The 11,900-nt window shown below is 38.2% G+C and overlaps 1 protein-coding gene and 1 long non-coding RNA gene across 8 annotated transcripts in view; one reads left to right on the forward strand and one right to left on the reverse strand.

Annotated features, from left to right (window-relative positions):
* The window catches only part of SYNPO2 (synaptopodin 2), a 178,476-nt gene that overhangs the window by 115,258 nt on the left and 51,318 nt on the right, over window positions 1-11,900 (reverse strand). The window lies entirely within an intron of this gene.
* LOC123934519 overlaps window positions 2,577-11,900 on the forward strand; it is a 36,638-nt gene continuing 27,314 nt past the window's right edge. For 4 of the 5 annotated variants that reach the window (XR_006816818.1, XR_006816817.1, XR_006816814.1 and 1 more), the window contains exon 1: window positions 6,758-11,245. This is a non-coding gene — a long non-coding RNA (uncharacterized LOC123934519). Of the gene's footprint in view, window positions 2,694-6,757; window positions 11,246-11,900 lie in introns of those variants that run through there. The other variant, XR_006816820.1, reaches the window with a different exon arrangement.

The raw sequence follows: 11,900 nt of genomic DNA on the forward strand, positions 1-11,900 counted from the left end.
GTCAGCTTGAAGTACTTGACCCAAAAGTCCTAGCCTAAATGGATTTTTTTAAATCATACTGATTTTCACAGAAACATTAATGACTTTCACTGATTCTATTCTTGTAATACTCATAGACAGGGCTCCTGGGTGGCTCAGTGGGTTAAAGCCTCTGCCTTCGGCTCAGGTCATGATCTCAGGGTCTTAGGATTGAGCCCCGCGTCAGGCTCTCTGCTCAGCAGGAAGTGTGCTTCCCTTCCTCTCTCTTTGCCTGCCTCTCTGCCTACTTGTGATCTCTGTCTGTCAAATGAATAAATAAAATCTTTAAAAAAAAAAGAAATACTCAGAGAATTCTCTCTATACTTTATATAAATGATTTAGAAATGAGAACGTGCTAAATTATATCAAAATGGATGTGCAACATTAGAGTGAAATTAGGAGACTAACATACTTTAGTGTAATTTTCTAGGATTTTGCAATCTACAACAACATTAATGAAGACATACAATGCATTGTAGCAATTCAAATAAAGTTTAAAGACTATAAAAGGAAGTACCAATTACTATTTTAATTTTGTAGTTAGAATGCAACGGAGAGTAAGCAATGATATATAGGGCTCACGGAGGAAGGCAGAGCCTAAGCTGGGGCCTGACTGCCACACTGTAACAGTCTTTGATAGCTGTTCTCTTCTTTTTGGGTGGCAGTTGTCTAAAACTGGGTCACAAAAAGAACGAGAAAGTCAGTGACCTCTCCTAATCATCTGTCAGCTGTTTTCAAAAAAGCACTGGAGTTTACCAAATAGCACATCTGGACCCCTCACATGGTGAGAAAGTGTTGTTTCTGCTTGATGTCTTACCTTTCTTTCTAATGTCAGGTCTCACACAGAAAATAAAACCCATATACACTGCAGCAGAACACACATTTTTAAGTTTATGGCATCTGGACCTACTTACGGTATTTTATGTAGGGAACGTTCTGGATGGAAGTTGCTGTGTGTGCCTACCCTTCCTTTTTCTTTTCTTTTTTTTTTTTTAAAGATTTTATTTAATTTGGCAGACATATAGAGAGCACAAGCAGGCAGAGGGGCAGAGGGAGAGAGAGAAGGAGAGGCAGGGTCCCCATTGAACAGGAAACCCGATATGGGGCCTGATGTGGGGCTTGAATCCAGGACCCTGGGATCATGACCTGAGCCAAAGGTGGCCACAGCTGCTTAACCGACGGGGCCCCATTCTTCCCTTTCCTTTCCCTTCAGTCTGCCTCTGATTATCTTGGTAGATGACCACAAGATCTCAACCTACCTTTATCCTCAATGCCCTACAATGGACACATCTTGCTTTCTCCGGGGATTTTCCAATCAGTGTTTTTCAAGAAACTGTTAAACTATTCAAATAGCCGCTTTCAAACTAGCTATAAAAGAAACCTGGGAGAGAAAAATTGTGGATTATTTTGATTCCATATATGTAACACTCTAATTTTAAACTCAATATATCAAGGAACTTTGGAAAATAGCTAAATAGGAGAATTTTGGACATATCATCTTGCCTTTTAAAACCAGTGTGGTCAGGTGTGTGGGTAGCTCAGTTGGTTAAACGTCTGCCTTTGGCTCAGGTTACGATCCCAGGGTCCTAGAATCAAGCCCCACATCAGGATCCCTGCTCAGTGGGGAGCCTGATTCTTCTTCTCCCTCTGCCCCTTCCTGTGCATGCATGCTCTCTCAAATAAATAAATAGAATAGAATTAAATAGAATATAATTAAATCAAATAACCTGTGTAGCAATTACCTTGGAATGTCATGTCTTGGTTTCTAACATCTTTAGCTTAATAGATATGAATAACAGATCTTATTTTCTTGTCCCAAGTAACATATGTTTTGATGTAGTCTGCCTTGCAAGATAAACTAAAGATATACATAAAGTCACTGTAAGGTATACATGAGAGTAGTTCAAGTCCTTTTCTTTTTTCTTTTAATTGTGCAGGTTTAGTTTTTAGAATTTCTTTTTTTTTTTCTTTAACTCATCTTGTTTTGGAGACTGCAAAGAGTTTTACGTCATGGGTGATTTATTTCTATCAATATTCTCCTATAGTAACACTACACTGATTTTGGAATGTAGACTGATAAGTAGTAACACATCTTTCATCAGAATTCTCTGTGCTCTTTGTGTATTTTAAAAACATGATCCTTCTGCAGAGCAATGAATAGGAAATTAGAAATTAAAGACACAGCATGACTCTAGAATATAGTCAGAATACACTACTCTCTAAACTTCCGATAGGTGCAAATAATAATGGCTCCTATTTCTTGAATCCCTCCTATGTGCTGGGCACAACTTAAGTATTATACATTCATTATCATTTAATAAACAGCAATTCCAGGAGACCGGTACCATAATTGTCCCTATTGTTTGTTTTACGAGGAACCTGGAGTTTAGAGCAACAAATTCAAAGTTACACACTGGTCAATGGCAAGGCAGGATACAAAAGCAGCTCCTCCTGCCTTCAGGGCTCTATCTCCTATCTGTAGAGCCCTAAATTCTCCCTCAATGATGTATATCTTTAATGTTAACTCAAACCCCACTATAATTTATTTTTCAGGCATCATGGATAATTGTTCAATCTACTTACAAAGACTTTGAAGAACTAAATAAGCCAATTATTTCCTTGCCCAACGACATAACTTGTCAAAATATCTCCACTCAAGAACCACAACAAATATGGTAAGCATGATAGGTAAAACTTAAATGACTGTATTACTATCCCTGTAATTGTTGCTGTTATTGAAGTAGAACTTGACTTCAATTGAATCAACATAAAAGTTAGTAATTAGCCCAACCTACTTTCAGCTAAACTATGCTGCTGTTTGAGTTCAGTTGCTGGGCGAATTCCAAGATGTATGTGTCCTGTCCTTTGTTTACGATTGAGTCATTGTTTTGTTTTCACTGCAAATAGTCCAAAAAGAATGGAGGAGCTAGCTAAGACGCTGGCAGTGGGTAACTGTCTTGATTTGCCCAGGACTGACGGGTTTCCCAGGAAACTTTCAGGTTTAAAATCTGGACATTCTTAGGCAAACAGTGATGTATCTGTACTAGGAGCAGACTTGCAATTTCATCAATTCATCCACTACAATGCCAATCTATCTTCAATTACCCTAAACATGCTCTTCATTTGACACTGAAAAGCTGTTCTAGATCAGGCCTAAATGTCCAAAGTAAAGCTAACATCTGAGGAAAAAAGTTCAAAGATAAATAACCTCCTTGCCTATAGTAGAAATTCCAATTTTGAAATGTGGGATCAAAGCTTAAAAGTTAAACTTTGACATATAAAAAGTGCAATAAGACCCAACCTAAACATTCTTGCTCTATCAGAAATCCAGTCGTACACAAACTCGGTGCGACTTCCACATGTCTGTGGTACTGAAAGCCACATGACCGTCAAGTAATGCTTCAGGACACTCACATCGCAATGTAAGCATTTCTCCTGCAAACTCACTCCAGTGATGTTGACATAGCTCAAAATATTTCTTTTTTTAAAAAATATTTTATTTATTTAACAGAGAGAAATCACAACTAGGCAGAGAGGCAGGCAGAGAGAGAGGAGGAAGCAGGCTCCCTGCGGAGCAGAGAGCCCGACGTGGGGCTCGATCCCAGGACCCTGAGATCACGACCTGAGCCGAAGGCAGTGGCCTAATCCACTGAGCCACCCAGGCACCCCCATAGCTCAAAATATTTCTAAACTCCTTTTGGAATTGCCTTTAGAGTCAGATTTATTGAATTTATAGCCCACCCTCAATTTTTATGAACATGGCTTTAGGAACAAGGATTATTTGCCTTATTTGCCTTATGCAGTTCCGAATCACTTGATTTTTTTCCCCCCTAAAATCAAACTACCTGCCTTAACGGGCGATGTTTGCAACTCCTGATGTTATTCAAAAGAACATGACACAAGCTCTGAAGACAGTTCTGAAATGGTGTGACATCATGGCTTTGATCAAGAGCAGCATGTAGTCTTGAGAAGACAACTCCAATATAAAGAGAGCAATTTTGGAGTTACAAGCTCTAAATGAACAACTGTTCCCTTCCCCCATATCACTTACGTTAACTTAAAGTCATATATATATATATATTTTTTTTAAGATTTTGTTTATTTATTTGACAGAGAGAGAGAGAGAGAAAGAGAGTGAGCGCACAAGCAGGGAGGGCAGCAGACAGAGGTAGAAAGAGAAGCAGGCTCCCCACGGAGCAAGGAACCTGATGGGGTTTGATCCCAGGACTCTAGAATCATGACCTGAACCTAAGGCAGATGCTTAACTGACTGAGCCATCCAGGTGCCCCCAAGTTAGTAGGTTTTAAAAGCAATGTAGGAGAAGATTGATAGTTTCCTGAGTGAAATTGGTGACTGGGAATGAACAGAAGTTGATAAATTAAAAAGATGTTCAAGATGAAGAACCAAACAGCGTTGCTGAATTGAAAGAAAGGAGCAAGGAAGAAGCCAAGATTTCTGACTTAAAGAACTGGTTGGATGGGTCTAGTAGTCCTTTCCCTGAGGTAAATGACCCAGGGGGAGAATCAGATTGGGGGGGGGGGGTTGAGCTTGAGATGTCTGTCAGACATAAAAATAGATGTCCGGCATTCATTTGGATATGATGGTCTGGAACGAGAAGAGAGATGATGCTCTAGAGATAGAACACTTAAAAATGAGGGTTTTGAAGGGTCAGGGGTGGGAGGTTGGGGGAAAAGGTGGTGGGTAATGGGGAGGGCACGTTTTGCATGGAGCACTGGGTGTTGTGCAAAAAGAATGAATACTGTTACGCTGAAAAAATAAATAAAATGGAAAAAAAATACTAATGTCTAAACAATTGAAAACTCACCTCCAAGAAATGGAAAAGGCAGCTATGAATGATGCTGGAAGAATGAGTTGAATGACAGGAGAAGAGTTCAGTCAGAAGCCAGAAAAACATCCACATTAATCAACAAGACGAAGAGGAGCCATCAGGGAAGACTGAGATGGAGGGACAGGAGAGACAAGAGGGCAAACTTTTGCCTGGAATTCTCACTCCTCCATCTCCTTCCACCTCCCCGCCCCCCCATCACTACCTTATTCACCTGAAAAACTATTCTGTCAGGATTCTTTTCAACCACTGCCTCTTTTGTAGTGCTTTCTTTGACAATTCCCAGGTAGGAATAAGGATCCCTCCTCTGTTACAGCATGAGTCTCGGCAGACGCATGTCCCCCCTGATGGCAGAGACCATTCTCACCATGGTGTCCCCAGTCCAATAATGAGCACAAAGTAGACACTCAGTTTGTCTTTGTTGAATCAAAGAAGAAAAGTAAGTTTTCATGCTTGATGCATAGGGTGGTCCTTATGCAATCACTTGAAGCCAACTTACTCTTGTTTTGGAAATAATTCTAATTCTAACCCACCAGTGGTTAAAAAACAGACGGGAGATGGAACCAGAGGCACACATACTCACTCTCACAGAGAACTTAAAATGGAAGAGAAGAAGCTAAAAAGCTTTGTATATGGCAGTCTAGTGTCCCTCCGTGTAAGTGCCGACATGTTCACAAACTTTAACACAATACAAATCAGAAAGTGATGTCCCTGTGAGAACATCGAGTCTACAAGGAGGCTAAATTACAACAGGTAGAACTCTCAGGAAGCCAAGAGAACATGTGGACATTTTTGATAGATTTAGAGTACAACGGAAATTATTTTTGGTTTTTAGCTTTTAAAGCAAAGGTTATATAAATGTTAGAAAGATTCAAAATGTAAAGTGATTATGCATTTCAGCTGAAATTCCAGCTATCTGGAATATGTGCATTGTGAGGAGCAGCTCATTCTCTAACAATGGGCGTCCCATACAAACAAGTTGCTGCCATATGTGGATATGCATTACTCAGAACTACAGAATGGAATCTCTTGCCTTTCTCACTTATAAACTCATGAAGACAGTGTTTATTACAAAAGCATATTAAGCAGAACACAACATTTCCAAGTGGCTGTCCCCTCGTTACTGATGTCTTCTATGTCAGGATGTACAAGAATGCACGAGTTTTGCAATGCGAGGGCCTTCTCGGTCCTTCATGGACGAGCACAGAAATGTATTCTGTTGACTTTTGCAGAGACTGAGCTTCCCTGCCACCAAATTACGACTGTGTTCTTGGACATTAAAATAAAGCTCACTCAAAAAATATTCCTAAATAGGGCACAATGATTAAACTGGCAATGCTATAAATATTATGGGACCAAAGTATATTTTTGTCTTTATTTCTCTCTGCCAGACACTGTTAAACCAACTGTTAATACACAAACTTTTTTGTTGTTGTTGTTGTCAAGGAGAGTATGCGGCTTCTTTAGGACTATTTTAGATTCTGTGCCTCATTTCATATAAATATTTACCCAAAGGAAGGTGTCTGACAGAGAAAATCTATACACTGTCATAATCCTTTTACACTAAGTGGTATTTTTCCTCTATAGATCTCACCAAAGGTATAAAAGTCTCCCCCATGAAAATCCCATGATGAAGAGAAGGAAAGAAACAAAGGAAAAATTGGCATTATTCTCCAAAATCTGAAGTTTATAAAAACAAAACATTTCCTTGTCAAGAGGCCCAACCAATTTGTCCTGCATTTGAAACCTACTGAACTGGGGCGCCTGGATGGCTCAGTGGGTTAAGTGTCTAACTCTTGATTTCAGCTCAGGTCATGATCTCAGGGTCTTGGGATCAAGCCCTATGTTGGCCTCTGTGCTCAGTCCAGAGTCCACTTGACATTCTTTCTTTCCCTCTCCCTCTGCCCCTTCCTGTCCATCCCCCACCCCACTCACACTCTAAGTTAATTAATTAATTAATTCTTTTTAAAAATCTTCTAAACTAAGAAATCTCAATGGAAAAATAAAAAGTAGCAATGGATTGTTTTTCTAAGCATCTGAAAATAAGTATTATATAATCTGCACATTAAAAAAACCAACATATTTGAAAACAACCTCTGAAACAGGTTAAATTATGATTTAGCATTGCTAAGCTGAAATATTAGACAATTATAAAAGAACAGGGAAACTATCAGTTAAAAAACATGTATTTTAGTGCTATTCTAACTTGTATAACAATAGCTTTTCTAGAGACTTTTTAGAATTATTCAAGAAACTAAAACAATTTCCTAGCGGCTTTTGTTGACAACAATATACCCTAAAAGCAATAATATACTAATAACCAATATAGATTGAATACCTATTATGTGCCAGGTACTCTATATAGCACTTTACATGGAATTTGTAGTTTGATCCTTGTAATACTCCTGTAAAAAATATATTATTATATTTTCTATCACACAAGTGAAGAAACTGAGGCTGAGTATTCATGGTATAGCTACCATGTGAGGGCACAAGGATTCAAACCCATGTAGCTCGACCACATCTTGGAGATCCAATAGTAAGCCAACCTATTCCTCCTGCAACCTGTGGTCTACTAATGTCTGAAGGTGAACTTCAGACATTCAAACAGTACATACATAGGTGCTCTGAAAGATAGGCAGAGGATATTGTTAGAGAATAAAACACAAGGTCTGAATTGGGGCTGTCAGGGAAGAATGGAGAGTTAAGAACCCTTGGGGTGAGAACTAATGATTAGTAGGATGTAGAGAGGCAAAGAATTGGGGAGTGTTCTAAGCAGCAAAGAGGGCATATGCAAGGGCCCTGAGGCAGAAAAGAGTTTATTTCAGTAATGGAACTAAAAGAAAGTAAGTATATCTGGAATGTACTGAACAACTGACAGAATAGAGAGAAATGGGCTTGGATGAGTAGGCAGAGCCTCGAAGACTGGTGAAGGATTTTCTATCATCCTAAGTACAATGAAAAGCAACTGAAGACCTTTCTGTGAGTAAAGAGAGACACGATCCTATTTGCATTTTAAATTTGTCTGGCTACTGTTTGTACAATGGACTGGAGGATGGGAAGAGACCAGGATGGAGGCCATGGCAGGAGTCCCAAATGGTTGGGATGATGCTTGGACTAGTGGTGGCAGTGAAGTTGGAAGAGAGAGAACGTGCCCACAGTGTATTGTATAAGTAAGGTTACAGGAGCTAGTGGCAGACCGGATGAAAAGGAAGGCATGCCAAGACCTCATCAGAGGCATTCCTTAAATCAGTTCCTTAAATCAGTTCCTTAAATCAGCTCAGCTCCTTCCCACTTCCCTGTGTCTGATTGGGACCAGTCCGTTTTTAGAATTACTACCAGTATAAATTTTTCATGATACTCAAGTGCTTCAAGTTGTGGCTCCTGGGAGGTTGTCACTGTGCTGGAGAACGTTTACATGAAGAAGAGAACTGAGAGTTCTCTCATGACAAATGAGCATGCATCTTGGATGTACTACTTCCTATTTCATTTTTATAAGACAAAATAAAAAGAATTATTTTAAAAAACAAAAGTGTATATATATTTATATTTGAATATATACTATATATATTATATATACAATATATACACAAATATATATATTATTATAAATAGATATTATAATAAGACACTTATTTATCAAAATACTAATAATTCATAATGTTTTACAAATTATATATCAAACCTCCAACAAAAAAAAAATCAGTAATTAAACCCAATGTTAATGGTTAAAGATTTGAGGAATCATGTCCCAAAACATATTCTCTGTACGCATTCTAGCTACAGATAATTTATTTTAAGTAACTAGTCCTGAGACTGGCTTCTTCTATAGATTGCTGTTCAAGTTATTCTCCATGAGATTTGGCCTCCTTGGAGCACCTAGGTGGCTCAGTCAGTTAAGCATCTGCCTTTGGCTCATGTCGTTGTCCAGGGTCCTAAAATTGCTTGACAGGGAGTCTGCTTCTCCCTCTGCCCCTCCCCCACTACTCATTTTCTCTCTCTCACTCTTTTGCTCTCTCTTTCTCTCTCTCTCTCTCATAAATAAATAAAATCTTTTAAAAAATTGTTTCAAGAGATTTAGCCTTCTTTTCCTCAATATCTTTCTGCTCACACATATGGCAATAAACCACTTTCCAATGGCCACATTGGGAGTCTTCCTGTCAGTATATGGAAGTGTGTGTCTGAGTCTGGAATTAATTAGCCAGAATTCACACAAAGAAGAGAGGCCAAAAGATTGAGGGTATTTTAAACCTTTCAACATCAATAACAGATGAGATAATGAGGATGTTGAGCCTGGAGAAGAAAAACTAAGGATGACTATCTTAACTATCTTCAATATATACTAGAAAGTCTACATTGTAGAAGAATTGAATTTACTTTTTGTAGCCACAAAGAGCAAAACAGGGTCCAATGGATGAAGGACAAGGGGATTTTGCTCAAGGTAAAGAAAGCCTTTCCCAATACAACTGTTCAAAAATCAAACAGGCTAGAGTGACTCACTGTCATAAGTGATACCCACAGAGACTAAATGACAATTTTTCTTTTTTTGTAAAGATTGATCAATCAGAAAGGCATTTGGCTAAAGATTCTAAAGTCTCCTTCTATTTCTAAAATTCACCATGTAATGATTTTCTCTAGCATCCATTCTTCTTACAGATAACTCTAACAGTCATAAATTTCCATTAGATGATTTGTGTAGTTCACCAGCATCACATTGGAAATTATGGGGGAGGGGTTAGACTAAGTAATTCGTGCATTCCATTTCTCTGGCCATGACGATTGGTTTAGGGGTGACCATGTGATTTAATCCAACCTGATTTCTTAGGAATGTGGGGACAGATATGTTTTATTTCCACCACAGGGAAAAGAGATAGGGAAGCCATAATAATTGGTAGACATCTTAGGACCACACAGGAATGAGGTGAACAAAGACACCAAGCAAAGACCTGGACCTTTCATGTCATGGACACCAGCAGATCAAGCCCTGCCTAAAGCCAGTTCTCCCAATGGCCTTTTCCATTACATGACCCAGTGAAGTCTCTTAAGCCATTTGTGAGTGTTTTCCACACATGAAAACAATGGATTCCTAACTCTGATTCTTACCCAAATATGTGTAAAGTGATCCATTCTCAGAAAGAAAGTGAAAAGGAAACCAGTTACATGGTGCATCAAGAGATCCACTTAGCAATCAAGAGATTTCTCTAATATTGGTCCCTGAGAATCATAAAAATCTTCATTTGGTTCTCAGGACCATTAGTATCTCTTTCAGAATAAAGCATGTTTGCCAAAATTTCAACTAAAAAATTCCTAAGCATTTAAAACAGATTTAAGCAGTTTTATAGAAAACTTTTCATTCCACATGTATAAACTCAATTCATCTCCCCCCATCCCCCACAGGGCTACTGTCAATGGACGAAGAAAAAGCAGTTATAATTAATTCATAAATTCTGCGGTGTTAATGCCTTTGCGAGTTGACTGTATGAAATGCTTATAAAATTTCTTAATTTGTTTAAAGTTTTGATAACTTCTCAACACTAAAACTATAAGAACCATAAATTACTTTGCATGCTACATCTCAGTATTTCATATTTTGATTCTATAGAATGGTTTTTGACCCACATCCAGGTTCAGATTTTACCAGTCTTTACTCATCTATGCCTATATGTAAATTTTAAAATAAAAAGTGAAATTCAAAGACTTATACTGAAACCAAATATTAGCATCAGTTTTGCTTGCTGGCTTGTGGCTCATGAGTATGTTGAAAAAAAAAATTTTTTTTTCAGTCATCAGGAGAGTTGGGTAGGGCTCCAGGTAGACCAAGACCCTATATAAGGAGTGTCTGGCCAGGAGCAGCTTATCTGTTATCCAAAATGCAACAAAAATATTTTCATTTTCTCTGTGTAGCATTGCAACAAAAATTCTAGGATGTGCTACCCTATGTAACATTACTTAAAGGTTCTATCTGGTTCTTCTTTTATTGAATCTCATAGATTCCGGCTCTAGAAACCTGTGATAAATATTGTTTTGCCAGAATATCCCTAAAACCAAGTAAGGCTTTCCTTTCAGTTGAATTCAAAGAATTTAAGACAATTCAAAACTTTTCTTTTTCAGTGCCAAGATAAAATATTTTCACTTGTTCCTTTCCCTTAAAACTTATTTTTATGTCCTTTTACTCAGTTCTCCTCTTAGAAAAATGGATTTCAGCAAGTTCTGGCTTAAAAATAAAATTGTAGCTTTTCAGGGTAGAGCATGTTCTAGTACATTTCTTCACATGATTGCTGTTCGTGGAAGATTCCTACAGCCAGGCACAGAGGAATGGGTAATGTTGCAGAGACCACCCAACAGGGTGCTTGGAAAATGTGTAAGAAACACTCTAAAAAGGTGGGTTCTTGTTCTGATATGATAATGCCTGTATACTGTCAAGCATTTGTCTATCAATTTCATTAACAATGGTTATTTAATATTTCTCGTTTTAAATCGCAGAAAAGAAGTTCTTACCTTTCAACATCATGTTCACACAGAAAACACCATTTTGGGACAAATCCCAACCTTAAATAGATTCTATGCCCAATTCCCATAAAAGTTTCTTATTCAGGCAGAATAAAATTATCTGTAGAGCATGAAATCTAGATATTGTTGGCTACAGTAAGCAAGAATCATTCAAAGGAATTGAAATTTTATAACTAGCAGGAGATAAATTAATTCAAAATGCTCACTTTTATAGATGAGAATCATTCAAAGGAATTGAAATTTTATAACTAGCAGGAGATAAATTAATTCAAAATGCTCACTTTTATAGATGATTTTTTTTTTTATTAACAATAACCCATCACAGGGACACCTGGGTGGTTCAGTCGGTTAGGCATCTGTCTGCTTTGGCTCAGGGCATGATCTCAAGGTCCTGGGATCAAGCCTGGCATTGGGTTCCCTGCTCAGTGGGGAGCGTGCTTCTCCTTCTCCCTCTGCCCCTCCTCCCCACTCATGCGCTCTCTCTCACTCACGCTCTATCTCTCAAATAAATAAAATTTTTTAAAAA

Source organism: Meles meles, chromosome 2 (genome assembly GCF_922984935.1).
Source record: "Meles meles chromosome 2, mMelMel3.1 paternal haplotype, whole genome shotgun sequence".
Lineage (NCBI taxonomy): Eukaryota > Metazoa > Chordata > Mammalia > Carnivora > Mustelidae > Meles > Meles meles.